General features: G+C 47.3%; 1 pseudogene; it reads left to right on the top strand.

Moving 5' to 3' along the window:
• Positions 1–13,959: 13,959 nt before the first annotated feature.
• On the top strand, positions 13,960–14,091 carry LOC141109051 (U2 spliceosomal RNA; annotated as a pseudogene).
• Positions 14,092–16,659: the final 2,568 nt, after the last annotated feature.

Genomic DNA, 16,659 nt, shown 5'->3' with positions numbered 1-16,659 from the left:
AATGGAGAGGGACAGAGGAACGGAGGTGGCATGGAGGAGGATGAGGTGACAGTCAGCAGTGATCGCGTGTGGGGGAGTTACAAGCACTGATCACTGCTGTATGTCACTAAAGCAGCTGAAAGCCGCGGGGGGAGAAGCTTGTAACTCCCCCACGCGCCGATCACTGCTGACTGTCAAGATATCGGCGGAAGCATCGGGAGCATTTGCCCGAGTACAAGTACTCGGGCAAATGCTCAGTATCGGTGCCGATACCGATACTAGTATCGGTATCGGGACAACCCTAATTTATAGGTATGCTCAAATAATCTCGAGTCAAAACAAACATTGGGGGCTGATCGACTAAAACGGGAAAGTGCAAAATCTGGTGCAGCTCTGCATACATATCAATTAGCTTCCAGGATTTTTTTTGTCAAAGCTTAAAGAGCTTAAAAGCTTAACCACTTGCCGCCCGCCCACTGTCAAATGATGGCTAGGCAGTGCGGCTCTCATTCTGGGTGGACGTCATATGACAGCCTCCCAGAACGACCGCTCTCACACGCCCGTCGTGTCGTTAGGACATGGCGCGACCCTGATCTCTGTAAAGAGCCGCGGCTGTGGCTCTTTAACCATGTGATCGACTGTGTCCAATCACAGCCGGTCAACATGTGAACACGGAGATGCCGGTAATCGGCGCTCCTCGCCTCACACTGACAGAGTGTGAGGAGAGGAGAGCCGATCAGCGGATTCTACTCACAGGGGATATCTAGGGATGTATTCAGGGCAGTGATCATCAGTGCTCTGATTACAATTAAGTGCCCACTAGTGCCAGCAATGTGTGCCCACCACTGCCAGTAATCAGTGCCCACCTTTGCCCACAAGTGCCAGAAATCAGTGCCCACAAGTGCCAGAAATCAGTGCCCACAAGTGACAGAAATCAGTACCCACAAGTGCCAACAATCAGTGGCCATTAGTGATGCCAATCAGTGCTGGCTATCACCAGTGGCGTTGTTAGGTGGTTGCGGGGGGTGCGGGCCGCACCCGGGTGACACCCGCCAGAAGGGTGACACCCGTAGGTAGCGGCACACACCGCTACACTGCCCGCTGCCCTGATCTGCGCCACGGGACTTGTGCTGTGTCCCTCAGCACAGCAGACTGAAGCCGCCTCCCCCTCCTCTCTGTTTACATCAACACAGGAGGAGGAGGAGCCCGAGGGACACACACGGCTGTGTGCATCTGTCCGCGCTGTTCTGAGGTCTGTAAACTTTATGAATACAGTATGTGGGTGGACATGTGCAGGGGGATTCTATACTAATGGGGGGCGCTGCACTGAGGGGGATTCTATACTAATGGGGGGCGCTGCACTGAGGGGGATTCTATACTAATGGGGGGCGCTGCACTGAGGGGGATTCTATACTAATAGGGGGCGCTGCACTGAGGGGGATTCTATACTAATGGGGGGGCGCTGCACTGAGGGGGATTCTATACTAATGGGGGACGCTGTACTGAGGGGGATTCTATACTAATGGGGGGCTCTGCACTGAGGGGGATTCTATACTAATGGGGGGCTCTGCACTGAGGGGGATTCTATACTAATGGGGAGCGCTGCACTGAGGGGGATTCTATACTAATGGGGGGCGCTGCACTGAGGGGGATTCTATACTAATGGGGGGCGCTGCACTGAGGGGGATGTCTATACTAATGGGGGCTCTGCACTTAGTGGGATTCTATACTAATGGGGGGCGCTGCACTGAGGGGGATTCTATACTAATGGGGGCTCTGCACTGAGGGGGATTCTATACTAATGGGGGCTCTGCACTGAGGGGGATTCTATACTAATGGGGGGCTCTGCACTGAGGGGGATTCTATACTAATGGGGGCTCTGCACTGAGGGGGATTCTATACTAATGGGGGCTCTGCACTGAGGGGGATTCTATACTAATGGGGGCTCTGCACTGAGGGGGATTCTATACTAATGGGGGCTCTGCACTGAGGGGGATTCTATACTAATGGGGGCTCTGCACTGAGGGGGATTCTATACTAATGGGGGGCGCTGCACTGAGGGGGATTCTATACTAATGGGGGGCGCTGCACTGAGGGGGATTCTATACTAATGGGGGGCGCTGCACTGAGGGGGATTCTATACTAATGGGGGGGCGCTGCACTGAGGGGGATTCTATACTAATGGGGGGCTCTGCACTGAGGGGGGATTTTATACTGATGGGGGAGTCTGCACTGATGGGGGATTCTATACTGATGGGGGTCAGCACTGGGGGGGTGTATGTACTGATGGGGCGTTCTGCACTGAGGTGGGAGGTTGATACTGATGGAGGGGGGTCTGCAGACTCTGTACTCGGGGAGGGTTTCTGTACTGATGGGAGGTCTGTACTGAGGGAGGGGGTCAGTACTTAGTGGGGGGTCTATACTGAGGAAAGGGGGTCTGCACTGAGCGGGGGTCTGTACTGATGGAGGGGGTCTGTACTGAGGGAGGGGAGTCTGTACTTAGTGGGGGGTCTATATTGATGGAAGGGGGTCTGTACTGAGGGAGGGGGGCTATATTGATGGAGTGGGGTCTGTAGTTAGTGGAGGGGGGGTCTGTACTGAGGTAGTTGGTGGAGGGGGGTGACACCAATTTTTTTGGCACCGGGTGACACCAACCCTAGTGACGCCACTGGCTATCACTGCTGCCCATCAATGCCCATCACTGCTGCCCATCAATGCCACCCATCAGTGCCCATCAGTGCTGCCTATCCGTGCCACCTATCTGTGCCTACCAGTGCTGCCTATCTGTGCCCACCAGTGCCACCCATCAGTGCCGCCTATCAGTGCTCATCGGTGCCACATATCAGTGCCACCTATCAGTACGGTATATAAGTGCCTCCTCATCAGTGCCACCTTAACAGTGCCCATAAATGCCACCTTATTAGTGCCCATAAGTGCCATCTCATCAGTGCCCATCAGTGCATATTTCTCCAACGATCAGCTCACGGTACAGATGGCAATAGCTCCACAGGGCATGTGTAGGTAAAAACATGACAATCTAGTGCTCTCCATTTATACACTACTTTATTAAAAGGTTAAAAAATTGCTTACAAGCAAAGCACTTGAACCAAGTACACGTATACAGGCATATCCATGTACAGACAAACAACCAAGAAGATGGCCGCGGGTGACGTCATACTTCACCTTGAGATTAATCTCAACAAGCCATTTTAAGGGAGCAAGTTCTTGAGTTACAGTAGCTAGGCTACAGTATATAGTGTACTATATCTAGCATTGTAAACAAAGGAAAAGCTTGGGGGGGCTTGAGAGCCCACTGTACTTGCAAAACACATGTAGTGAAGGCTAACACAGAGCCTTATCATTGGTATAGCCTGGTTTTATGTACTGCAGGTCCTGGGTGCATGCAGCAATCCCTCCTGAACAAGGTGGAAGAAAAGGTTAAAGTGAGGAACTACAAGGTCCAGCATCATTCTCACTGTACAATGTATTTTTAAACATTCCTCAGGACCTAATATAGATTATGAAAAGAAAAGCTTTAAGGGGTTAGAATCACCTTTAAAAAACTCTGTATTGGGATCAGGAGGGAGATAGTATGGCCACCTGTCTCCTCCCCGATGAGGTATTCAAGCTACACAGATAAAGAATCACCTCAGCTAGATTGCTCCATGAATGGGCTGGGGAGTTATGCCGCGTACACACGAGCGGACTTTACGGCAGACTTGGTCCGGCGTACTGGATTTCATCGGACAATTCGATCGTGTGTGGGCTCCAGAGGACTTTGTTTGCTTAAAAGTTGGACGGACTTAGATTTGAAACATGTTTTAAATCAATCCGTCGAAATCGAGTCCGGTCGAAAAGTCTGTATGCTAGTTCGACGGACAAAAAGCCACGCTAGGGCAGCTATTGGCTACTGGCTATGAACTTCCTTATTTTAGTCCAGTCGTATGTCATCACGTACGAATTCGTCTGACTTTGGTGGATTGTGTGTAGGCAAGTCCGTTCATTCGGAAAGTCCGTCATAAAGTACGTCGAAAAGTCCGCCGGGCAAAGTCTGCCATAAAGTCCGCTCGTGTGTACGCGGCATTAGAAGTTATTTAAACTACAGGAAAAAGAAAGTTCTTTGTTTTAGGAAATTTACGACATTGTTTGTATCTAGCATACTGCTTCTGGAAGGAAAATATCTGTAGACAATTACAGGGTCTTAAACTGAAAGAGGGCTTGTTTATTTTATAGTCATTAGCCCCCTTTTCTTGCTGAAATACTGCAATAAGCAGATGGTTCAATGTGATATAAATAATACTGAAGCTTATAATCATAAGAATATTAGACGTTTTGATGGTGAAGATGACTGTAATGATCTCTATCCTGATTGGATGCTTAGATATAATTTGTGTGTATATCCCATTGTTGTATCTGCTCTCTGAGAACTATCTGTTGTGGAGCCACAAGTCCCAGCATAGCTTGAATCTGTAGATAAATCCAATGCTGCTAATGTAATTAAAATACTGCAGCTGCTGACTTTTAATATAGGGACACTTACCTGTCCAGGGAGCCCACGGTGTCGGCAGCCGAAGCCAATCGGTCCTTTGTCTCTCGGCTGCTGCCGCCGCCATCCTCTGTAAGGGAATAAGGAAGTGAAGCCGTGCGGCTTCACTTCCTGGTTCCCTACTGCGCATGCGCGAGTCACGCTGCGCGTCCTCTCAGGTCCCTACTGTATTCTGTGTCTCACAGAATACAGTGGGGGAGGACGGGGTAGGCGGCGGAAGTGGCGTAGGTCACCGCAATCACCGCGGTGATCTATGCCAGGAAGTGGGAGCAAATACCTGTATTAGACAGGTATCTGCTCCTTCCTCCCCCCTGAAAGGTGCCAAATGTGACACCGGAGGGGGGGAGGAATCCAAAAAGTGGAAGTTCCATTTTTGGGTGAAACGCCACTTTAATGTCATGCTTAAAAAGATTTACACCCCATGTGTCAATTACTTGAAGCACTACAGTAGAATGGTATGAGTTGGGAGATTTGTTAAATTATTGGGTCACACAAAGTACGAAAGGGGTGCACCTTTCAAGGGGACATTATGATGAAGAATGACTGGTCCTCTTGACCCTGGGAGGAAGAGGATGTACTAAAAGACATCCCAACCACCTTTGGCCAAGAGGAAAAGGTAATGCAAGACTAATTAAAACAGTAAGTGAAGTGCATATCACCCCCAAAAGTACTATGAGACTGCATCAAGAAACGGTGCCCTTTGAGAAAGGATGCAGAAGTTGGAATGGAACCTGTGGTAAGGAAAAAGCAGGGTAGGGGTATAGTCATAGAGTGTTCGGATTCACCCTGTATTACACCATTGTTACCTGTTAAGAAGCCACAAGGAGGCTGGAGACTCATTCAGGACTTATAAGCAATAAATAAAGATGTGACAGTAGTGCCTGACCCCCATGTCCTCCTGAACGACCTCCAGCCTGAGAACAAGGTATTTTCTGTTACTGATACAAGTACATTCCTATCTTGCGAAACCAGCAGAAATGCAGAGCGTGATAGATGAAACATGGTTAATAGAAATGCAAAAATCAGCACCCGAGGCTGAGAAACAAAGACATATATATGTCACCCAATCATATCTAGAAGAGGTCAGGCTTGTAAAGGTATACTATTGAAAGTTTTTTAATTGTCAGGCAGACAAGTCAGATAGGTGGCGATCAGGCTGACCTCTATGTATGCTGCCCGGATCATAGAGGTCAGAACCAATAGGCAAATATCTGTCCTTTTGTTGTAACTTGTCTCCTCATACGAGTCAAATAAAGAAAACTTCTTAACTTGATCCTGAGTGCGGTCTAAGGTGAATTTCGTTCACACTTTCCCTTTGCTTTCCATATGCTTTTCACTTCTTTTCTCTGTTTTGTGGGCATTTTCCATTTCCAAGATGGCTGCAGCAGTGCAAGTACACTCTGAGCATGAGAGGCAGTAACTGATGCAGCCTCTGTGCAGCCTGGATGCGGCCTGCTTTTCCTATCTCCTTCTCAGTGTTGCTCTGGAATCGCTGTGCTCTTTATGGCATTCAACTTGGCTCTTCCTATCTCCTTCTCAATGCTTGCTCTGGGATCACTGTGTCATGCTGTTTTCATTGCAGTGCTGCTTTGCCAGACCAACCATTGCTTTTAAGGTATAGGGATTAGGTAAGCATTGAAGATTGAAAAAAAGAGAGCCAATATCTACAGTCCTGTAAGGACATCAAGATGGAGGGTGCCCTCTAAAGGTCAAGACAAGTCGCCATCTAAGAGCAGACATCCAGGCAATTTTGATCAAGATCATCATCTCACCTCTCATTATCATTGCTCGCCGTTTACAAAAATCACAGGTTACCAGCCTTAATAGTTGCTGCTTTTGTGGTGGAAAGTCATTGCCTGCCAAGCTAGTATGTCAAGTCTGCCTGGAGCAAGCAGGATACAGCCCTGTAAGGACCTCAAGATAAAGGGAGCCTTCCAAAAGCCAGAGCAGTCACCATTTAGGCACAGACATTCAGGCAACGTTGATCAAGGTCATCATCTCGCCTCACATTATTATTGCTCCCTGTTTACAAACACCACAGATTACCAGCCATAATGGTTGCTGCATTTGTGGTGGAAAGCCATTGCCCGAGAAGTTAGTTTGTCAAGTCCACTTGGAAAAAGTGACAAATGACAAAGAAGGGGATGTCTGGAAAGTAGCCACCTTGATTAAAGAATAGGCCAAGGAGTTGATAAATGAAGCCTGTACCCCTCAGTCGGTGGCTGAATTGGCTAGCACTTTCAACCAGAGCCAGTAGGTGGTGTCCAAATTGGAAAGCTTGTCGGAGGAAGGGGCCACAGGCTTTGACAATTGCCCAATAGAGCCTTTTACAAGGGCAGTTAAGGACGCAATTGCTTGGGGTGAAGTGGAGGAAACTCTCCACAAGGTTAAAAAGTACTAATTTCCCTTCACTGAACAACTGCAGGAGCCAATCCAGGAAGAATGGAAGGGATCAGAGAAAAAGGCTTTTATAAACAGGTTGTCCATACCAGTGGCGACTGGTGAAGTTTTAAGATGGGGGGGCGCTAGACCCCACCCACCCTTATTGACCCCTCCCACTTCTCATAAGCCCCACCTCTTATAGAATCCACCCACTCCATCCCCTGTAGTACATCATATACCAGGCTATATATTATACACAGGGCTCTGTATATCATATACCAGGCTCTACATTATACACAGGGCTCTGTACATCATATACCAGGCTGTACATTATACACAAAACTCTGCACATCATATTCCAGACTGTACATTATACACAGAACTCTGTACATCATATACCAGGCTGTACGTCATACACAAGACTCTGCACATCATATTCTAGGCTGTACATTATACACAGAACTCTGTACATCATATACCAGGCTGTACATTATACACAGGACTCTGCACGTCATATACCAGGCTCTACATTATACACAAGACTCTAATGACACATCAATCTGTCTCACAGCCCATCAGGGATAGTGGGTGGGGTGGGATCAGGGACAGAGGGATGGTGGGTGGAATGGGATCAGGGACAGTGGGTGGGATAGGATCAGGGACAGAGGTATGGTGGGTGGGGTGGGATCAGGGACAGAGGGATGGTGGTGGGATGGGATCAGGGACAGAGGGATGGTGGTGGGGTGGGATCAGGAACAGAGGGATGGTGGGTGGGATGGGATCAGGGACAGAGGGATGGTGGGTGGGATGGGATCAGGGACAGAGGGATGGTGGGTGGGATACCATCAGGGACAGAGGGATGGTGGTGGGGTGGGATTAGAGACAGAGGGATGGTGGGTGGGATGGGATCAGGGACAGAGGGATGGTGGGTGGGATAGGATCAGGGACAGAGTTATGTTGGGTGGGATGGGATCAGGGACAGAGAGATGGTGGGTGGGATGGGATCAGGGACAGAGGGATGGTGGGTGGGATGGGATCAGGGACAGAGAGATGGTGGGTGGGATGGGATCAGGGACAGAGGGATGGTGGGTGGGATGGGATCAGGGACAGAGGGATGGTGGGTGGGATGGGATCAGGGACAGAGGGATGGTGGGTGGGATGGGATCAGGGACAGAGGGATGGTGGGTGGGATGGGATCAGGGCCATTCCTCAGGGCCAATTTTTGCATCTTAGACGCAATTGCTCAGATGTAAACACTTTTGATGAGCAAGCATCCATTCTTATGACAGGTTCATTGAGAAGGGCTATGACCAGGCTTCTCTGTCTCAGGCCGTTAAAACAGCATGGGACAGGGATAGATCCTCACTTTTGTCTGATTTACCCCCACTAAGGGTTGATGCCTCTGATGTTGTACCTTTTATTACTACCTTTCCGGTGCAACATCGAAGCATCAAACAACTGATTCAAAAACATTAGCATGTGTTGGGCAGAGACCAAGTCCTTGGCACTGTCTTACCAGCTAGACCTAGAGTTGTCTTCAGGGGAGTTTCCTCCCTTGGGAGCAAAATAGCCCCATCACTTCAGGATCCTCCACGTGAGAACAGATGCTTCCTTCAGAACCTCACAGGTTATTATAAATGCAAGAAATGTCAAGTCTGTTCTCTGAATGCCAGCAAAGAAAGGCGGATCACCACGTTCACATCCACTAGTACCTTGTGAACCTACTTTACGTGGGGATCGATAAATATAGACCACACTGGCGAGGTAGTCTGTTGGTCAGGGAGATCTCTAAGCAAGAGATGTCCTGGATCCACAGACTCAAAACCTATGCCCCTTTTGGCATGAATGTCGACACAGATGTGAATGCCTTCATTAATAATGCATGATGAGGGCTAGTATATTACTTTTTACCACTCTGTTTTTCATTTATTATGAATTTCGTTTGGCTTCTTTAGCATTTGTGGGCTCAGCTGTTTTTCTGTGGAGGCATCGGTATCTAACTTTGAAGTGAGCATTATGTTAGTAATACTGTATGTAAGGGCCTATGCTCTGAGTTTCCACTCATTTGGACTTTTATAATTTTTTGTATAATTTTTTGTGCAACTGGGGGGTGGGGGCTGTTATTGAATTCCAACTTTATTTTTGCGGTTCATTTGGGCCCCTATTTTTATAATTTTATATCTACATGTTTGTATGTAGACACATATGTATATACTTTCCCCCTTGTAATTTTAATTTTCATCCATTTTTATTTAATTATATTTTTAAATAAATTGGCAATGGGTCCATACATGCCCATACCGGTTATGGTTATGTATTTACCATTTCTGGACATCCGTGGTCTGATGCCATTGGGGACCATTGTTCCTTTGCCTTTATTTTAATTTTATTTCATTATATACTTTTAAATTCATCATTTACTTTCATTACGATCCGCTATGGATCTGACTTTTGAGTTGCTTGCAGTAACACATATGGCCACTGGGTGGCTTCTGCTCTGGATGAGCGTGTCCCCACTGGACCTTTATATGGCATTTCCGGCTGTGATGCGGACCACGACGGTTGCCAGTATTGCTTATTGGCTCTGTCGGTGTTTGCTCTATATCTGGATTCTAGTCACTTATTGGGCAGTTTCAGTTTTGTTCCTACTGCTCTGAGCGGGCATATAAATTTGGAAGTTCATTTAATTTCCCTTCTTTACATTTTATTTTTTGTTTCCTATCTACTTTTTGGATACGGTTGCCAGCTGTTTGTCTATACTGACACAGACTTTTAATATATTTATTGCCCAAGTATGGCGTTTTTTTGTCAAGCTATGGGTACTCATTTTATGTTTCTTGGTCGCTGACCCCGTAGTTTGTTTTTCAAGTCAGGGTGGCCTTGTCCCTTCTGCCTGATGGGTTTGATTCTCACTCACTGCGGGCCGTTCATCACCTAGGGCTCGGATTCACTGCGCAGGTTCGCTGATGTAATGGAACTCAGAGCGAGGCTTGGTTAGGATGTTGTGCTATAAAGGGAGGTGACGCAGTGCACCGCCCGTGCCCATGGAAGGCGTAACTGTATTACGAAACGCCGCGTAGGGTGGAGCGACGCGCTTGCGTCACCTCTCATCGCTGTTGCAGTTACCAGCAGGACGGGTTTGTCTGTGAGCTTACCGACCGGCGCTCCAGACATTATTAGGCGCTTACTTTACAATACCATCATGTGAGTGCAATCTTTTTTGTTTACTTTAAAATAAAGGTTAATGATTTTACACTATTGGAGCTTTTTATTTTACATGGTTTATCTACTCCACTGTGAGTTGGTGTCCAAGCCCCTGCCAGCTTGAACTTCTCCACTACGATACCAAGGTCCTTGTTGTGCCATCACATTCTAAGGCTCCCAGTCCATCGGCTGTCATCTAGAATACCATACTTCTAACAGCTCTCGTTGATCCTCTGTAGTGGGGGATCATGGGTCTCTGGTAAGCGGCCATTGTTTACCTGTGGTGGTGGATCAAGCACTTTTCCTTTTTTAGCAGGATTTTTCGCTGACATGAATATTATATTTATCATATTGGTGATTTATTCTTTGCACATGGACTTAAGTTTATTATTTTATTAAGCAATTTATAGTTGATGGACTATTACTTTGATATCACTTATGTTTCACTTTGTTTATATTGTCTATTCACACACGTATATGTGGATTTGTGACCTATGCCAGGATACTAGTCCTTTCTTGCACGATTCCAATTGTTTTCCCATTTATTTTTAATGTGCAAGATAGAGAACCTCCAATCAATTCTATTATTGAGAAATCTGGGAGGTTTAACCGACACCTACTTACTTGTTCCACTCCATCTTCAATTTCTCTACCAGTTTCAGGGCCTCCACTTTCGGTCCGTACACCTCCCCCAGGGCATTCACAAAGGTCTTACTGTCTGCAACAGCGACAGGAAAAAATTCAGAACTTCTACAAGGGAAGATCCGTCCTCTGATAGAGAAAGTCAAAGGTGCTTTGGGAGCGAAGTCTTCTCCAGCAGAACAGTGCCTGAGTATCCTTGGTTCTTCGTAACTGACAAATTGTTGTTTTCGAATGGAACATTATCACATCAGGCTCCAGCCAGAAAGGCTGGTGGATGCATTTCAAAGAGCAGGCTGCTCAAGGTTATGGGATGTTCAGCTTACGAGGCATAGGGGGTTATTTACGAAAGGCAAATCCACTTTGCACTACAAGTGCAAACTACAAGTGCAAAGTGCACTTGGAAGTGCAGTCGCTGTAGATCCGAGGGGGATATGCAAGGAAAAAAAAAAAAACAGCATTTTAGCTTGCACATGATTGGATGATAAAATAAACAGAGCTTCCTCTCATTTCAGATCTACCCCTCCGATTTACAGCGACTGCACTTCCAAGTGCACTTTCAGAGCAATTTCAAGTGCACTTTGCACTTGTAGTTTGCACTTGTAGTGCAAAGTGGATTTGCCTTTCGTAAATAACCCCCACTGTATTGAATGCTCTCAAACTGAGAGTAGTGTTCAAAGCCCTTCTGTCATTCACTCCTTTTACAAGTGGAGCAAGACTGTGCCTAGACAGCAGTGGAAGGGTAGAATTCTCAGGCTGTCAGTAGAACTTCCTGTATCAATAATTGTGAAAAGATTGGTGAAATTATTGCGCTAACCAATCATGTGAAAAGCTGCTAACACTAAAACAAAGTCAAAGAAATATGTGGAAATACAGTGTAGCGCTATAAACCGTAATAAAAGCAACATGTTATACAGTGCATTGAAAAATATATAAACATGAAATGTTGGTATATAAAGAAAGTGCAAAGTCCAGTGGCTCTAGCCAGTGATATATACAGTCACCAATCTAGCGAGTTCATAAAGGCAAATACCCCACACTTCTTGAATGCAAAGAGATTTATTTTCTCTTGAACAGAACTGTGGGAGAGAGGGTTTAGGGCCAGGACACCCTTTAGTAGTTGCAATGTGAATTAGCAGACTCCGAGACTTCTATAGGTAGACAGCAATGCAGGGAAAGGCATCCAGCAAGACACCACATCTGCATGAGTAGGATCATTGTCTCTTATGGCACAGTCTTATAACAGTTTCTAACACAAGTTGTAACAAACTTCTGTAATTCCTTTACAATCACTTCTTGTAGATCTTCACTCCACTGAGCTCCCAGTCTCTCTCACTAGACTTGTTGATCCACTGCCACTGGATCTCCCCAGCTATTCCAACCTTCTCACTGAGTATCTTCCTCAAGCATCACCCCCTGTTTCCCTTCTGGGTCCCTAGCTTGGCACTCACAGATACTCCTCAAGCCTCACCCCACTGGCCTGCTCTGTCCCTGGCTTGGCACACAAGGCTGCTCTGCAAGCGTCACCTCTGCTGGCTGGGTCCCTGGCTTGACACCTGCTGAAGTTTCCCAATTCTTCACTGTCCCTGGTTGGTGATAATACTGCTCCGGTACTTGCTTCAGCTACTCACTGTGGTCCCTGGTAATAAGGTGATTGATTCCTTAGTGGTCGACAGCTTCTCCTCTACCTCCGACCACAACAGGTCCTCTGGCCTGCAGAACCATCACTTATGGTTGGACTGCAAGCCGCAGTCCCAACCTTATGCTGCTCTCTTGCTTCTGGATAGGCCCACAGACAGCCCAGCAGCCAGATGTCCCCGGGATAGGCCTCAGGCTCTGGCCTAGCAGCCCGGGGAAGCACAACACACGTCCACCCAGACAGCCGTCCAGGTGGCACAGAACCCCGATCACCTGACCTCACCCAAATAAATAGGCTCTCCGAGCAGGCCAAAGGACCCAAGAAGATCCCTGCCGATTGGCTGAGATACCCTATCTATTCCTAATCTGTCCTTGCAATGCTCTTGTCTTATCTAATGTGACCAGATACCCGGCCATCTAGTGACAGAAGAGAGAAGTGCAGCTATTCCAGAATTAGGGTGGAATCAATTGATCTCCTATCAATTGGCCAAGGCAACTATACCTGGTAGGTAAATTTACTAGCAACCCTGCCTAATCATCAGGGTGCTACACTAGTTTTGCCATCCAGCTCCAAGAGACTTCTTTTGATGGCTTTGAAGTTGAGAGGCAGAGGCTACCAAGTCAAGGGCACACGGTGCAGGTAGTAGCTACCTTGTGCCAAGCCAGAGAAGTCTCCATGAATAAGACTTACCATAGAATATGGGTAAATTATGCAGATCTCACTCAGCAAAAGCCTGGAGTCCTTTATCACATAAACCAGCCAAGGTCCTGCAGTTCTTACAACTGGGGCTGAACAGGGGCCTAGGTTCAAATATTTTTAAAGTCCAAAGTTCAGCCCTGTTTGTACTTACAGGGGTTTAAGGAGCCCTTAACTCTTTAGTGATTCAATTTTTAAAAGGCTTGCAGAAGTTATAGACCCATCATGAAACCATTGTTCTCTATGTGGGACTTGCTTATGATCCTCAGCTCTATTAAGGCCTAATTTCTATCCTACAGAATTGGCTACCCTGCAATCTAACCCTGAAGACCATGTGTCTGGTTGCTACAACTTCTGTGGAAAGGGTGTCAGAGCTGCAGGCTTTGTACTCAAGGAGCCTCACCTAATGTTCTACCCAGAATAGTCCTAAAACCCCAGACTGCTTTTATCCATGGGGTGTCTTTTCTCCTTCCACATTAACCAGGAAGTCAATTTACCTTCTTTCTTGGTTGAGTGAGAGCACCACATCTCCTGGATGTTAAACTAACTCTGATTACCTGCTTGGCAGCTACCTTTTCATTCAGGAAAGCTGAATTCTGTGGTTCCCGGCATGGCTTAAGACAGGGTCAGTCAGCATCAACACGTATAGTGACCTCCTAGATTAAGACAATTAAAAGAGCCTACTCTTCACAAGACCTTCCTGTTCCGGAGGACTTAAAGCGGGGGTCCACCTATCTATCGTTTTTTTTTTTTGGAGTTCATTCACAAACTTTTCTTCTCATGATTATCTACTCACATGTTCTGTGTAATAAGTCCGCCTGCGCAGTGGCAGTATCATAGCCAATGAGGTTCAACTGAGGCGTGATTATTGCTAATTGCTTCTCGGCCTTTTGGCTAAGATCAAGTGTAGTATCTGTTCTTATCAGTTTCCAGGAGGTGGCGCTTGCTTCCGTCCCTGATCTATGGCGAAATAGAGATGGGATTGCGGTTGCTATGCAAAGCCTGCTGGAGTGAAGGTGACCTGGAGCGGTTTGTAGCCGAAAGGGAAGCCTTCTGATGGGGATGGAGAACCACGGGGTCTGAACCGGAGGGTCGGAACCCTGGCCTTCTGGCCTGGATTGGGGCGGATCTAGCTCCAGACAGTTATTTGGGAGAGAACGCTTACTCCTGCCTTGCAAGGGGGGGAGGGAGTGGCAAGTACTTCCCGAATGTAATTAGGAGGAGTGATGGGAGCGACGGCAGAGCCTGATGGTAAAGGGCTCTTTCCGGCCTCCTGATCTCCATATCCTTCCTGTCTGTGGTGGGGTCTGCTGTGGTCTGGGCTAGGGGGTCGGGGCTTTTTCGAAAAGCCAGTGGTGAATGTGCCCCTGAAGTGGCAGTTCAGGGGTGCCGTATAGTCACAGTGTGAAAGCACTTGAATTTATGGCACCATGGTCACTTTACCACAACACACGTTTTTCGCACCTGCCTCTTGGGCCGGGCCTTTTGGCCAGGACCAGGGGAAATTTTTATGCCTGGCCGGAGGGCCGGCCATTGTATATAGCACAATGGCCACTTTCACTCTCCCATCTCACTATCTTCCCCACTCTTACTTTTACCCCTGTTTGTCACCTTTTTGTCTTTTTTTTGGTTGTCTTTGTATACACGTTTTGTCACTGTGTGGCGAGTAGGGTGTGGGTCCTCGGGCCTACTCTGAAAGTCTTGGGAGGGGGTGGACATAGGCCTTTTGGCTTGGTTCGCCCTCTCCTTTGAGGGGTCTCTCTTCGGGAGAGCCCCACTGTACTTGGGTTGGTCTGCTTCGGCAGTCCTTCTAGTTGTGGGCGTCCGCCTGGTTTCGGACGGATGGACCCTTTGTCTGAGTACCTCAGTCCCTGTCTGGAGCCTAACGCCCCGGGGGATCAGGGTAAGGTCCTTCCCCAGTGGAGGACTCTGTACACCCGTTGCACGTTTTTGTGTTTCACTCTCTATGTGTGGGCACTTTTTTTTGGCACCGGGTGGAAGTTTTTGAGGTGTGTTTTGCACGCCACTGGCTTTAAAAAAAAAAAAAAAAAAGTGCCAGCTCTGTGGACAGCAAGTCAGCAATATGGTCCTCCCAGGACACCTTCATTACACTTTATTAGGTGAACCCGCTGAACCCAGCTCACAAAAGTAAAATTTGGAAAATTCATTGTGCATACTTACACTACTGACCTTCTTTACAAAATTTTTCTTGCACCCTCCCACATGGTGAGTTAGTTCCCATTGTATGCTGCCATGATGCACCAGGAAAACGGAAAATTGTATACTCACCTTTACGTAATTTTCCTTTTCTGCTGCATCCTTAGGCGGCCCAGTCTTCGAAGGGAGGGGATCATGCTCTGCTTCAGTATGTTACAGTACATGTTGGCATTCATGGTTCCCTCAATGAACTGTATCTCCCCAGTGCCGGCAGCACTCATGCAGCCCCAGACTATGAAACTCCCACCACTATGCTTGACTGTAGGCAAGACACACTTGTCTTTGTACTCCTCACCTGGTTGCCGCCACACACACTTAACACCATCTGAACCAAATAAGTTTATCTTGGTCTCTTCAGACCACAGGATATGGTTCCAGTAATCCATGTCCTTAGTCTGCTTGTCTTCAGCAAACTGTTTGCGGGCTTTCTTGTGCATCATCTTTAGAAGAGGCTTCCTTCTGGGACGACAGCAATTGAGACCAATTTGATGCAGTGCGTGGCTTATGGTCTGAGTACTAAAAGGCTGACCCCCCACCCCTTCAACCTCTTCAGCAATGCTGGCAGCACTCATACATTTATTTCCCAAAGACAACCTCTGGATATGACGCTGAGCATGTGCACTCAACTTCCTTGGTCGACCATGGCGAGGCCTGTTCTGAGTGGAATCTGTCCCATTAAACCCCTGTATGGTCTTGGCCACCGTGCTGCAGCTCAGTTTCAGGGTCTTGGCAATCTTCTTATAGCCTAGGCCATCTTTATGTAGAGCAACAATTCTTTTTTTCAGATCCTCAGAGAGTTCTTTGCCATGAGGTGCCATGTTGAACTTTCAGTGACCAGTATGAGAGAGTAAGAGCGACGTAGGAGCTGATGCGTGTGGTCACGATGTCCACCAGCCACCTGCGATCGCTCCTCAGAGAGCCAGGGGGATCGGTCAATGTACACAGACAGATCCACATTCTGACAGGGGAGGAGAAAGACATCTGCTGTTCCTAGTGATCAGGAACAGCGATCTCTCTCCTCCTCCAGTCACTACACTGCCCCCACAGTTAGAAACACCTCCCTAGGGAACACTTAACCCCTTGATCGCCCCCTAGTGTTAACCCCTTCTTTGCCAGTGACATTTATACAGTAATCAGTGGCTATTTTTAGCTCTAATCGCTGTATAAATTTTATTGGTCCCAAAAAACTGTCAAAAGTGTCCAATCTGTCAGCCGGAATGTCGCAATCGCGCTAAAAATCGCAGATCACTGCCATTACTAGTAAAAAAAAAATAATAATAAAAATGCCATAAATATATCCCCTATTTTGTAGATGCTATAACTTTTGCGCAAACCAATCAATATACACTTATTATGA

Source organism: Aquarana catesbeiana, linkage group LG09 (assembly GCF_042186555.1).
Source record: "Aquarana catesbeiana isolate 2022-GZ linkage group LG09, ASM4218655v1, whole genome shotgun sequence".
In the NCBI taxonomy this organism is placed as follows: Eukaryota; Metazoa; Chordata; class Amphibia; order Anura; family Ranidae; genus Aquarana; species Aquarana catesbeiana.
Note: the sequence above shows the minus strand (reverse complement) of the source record. Positions and strands in the feature narration are given on the sequence as shown.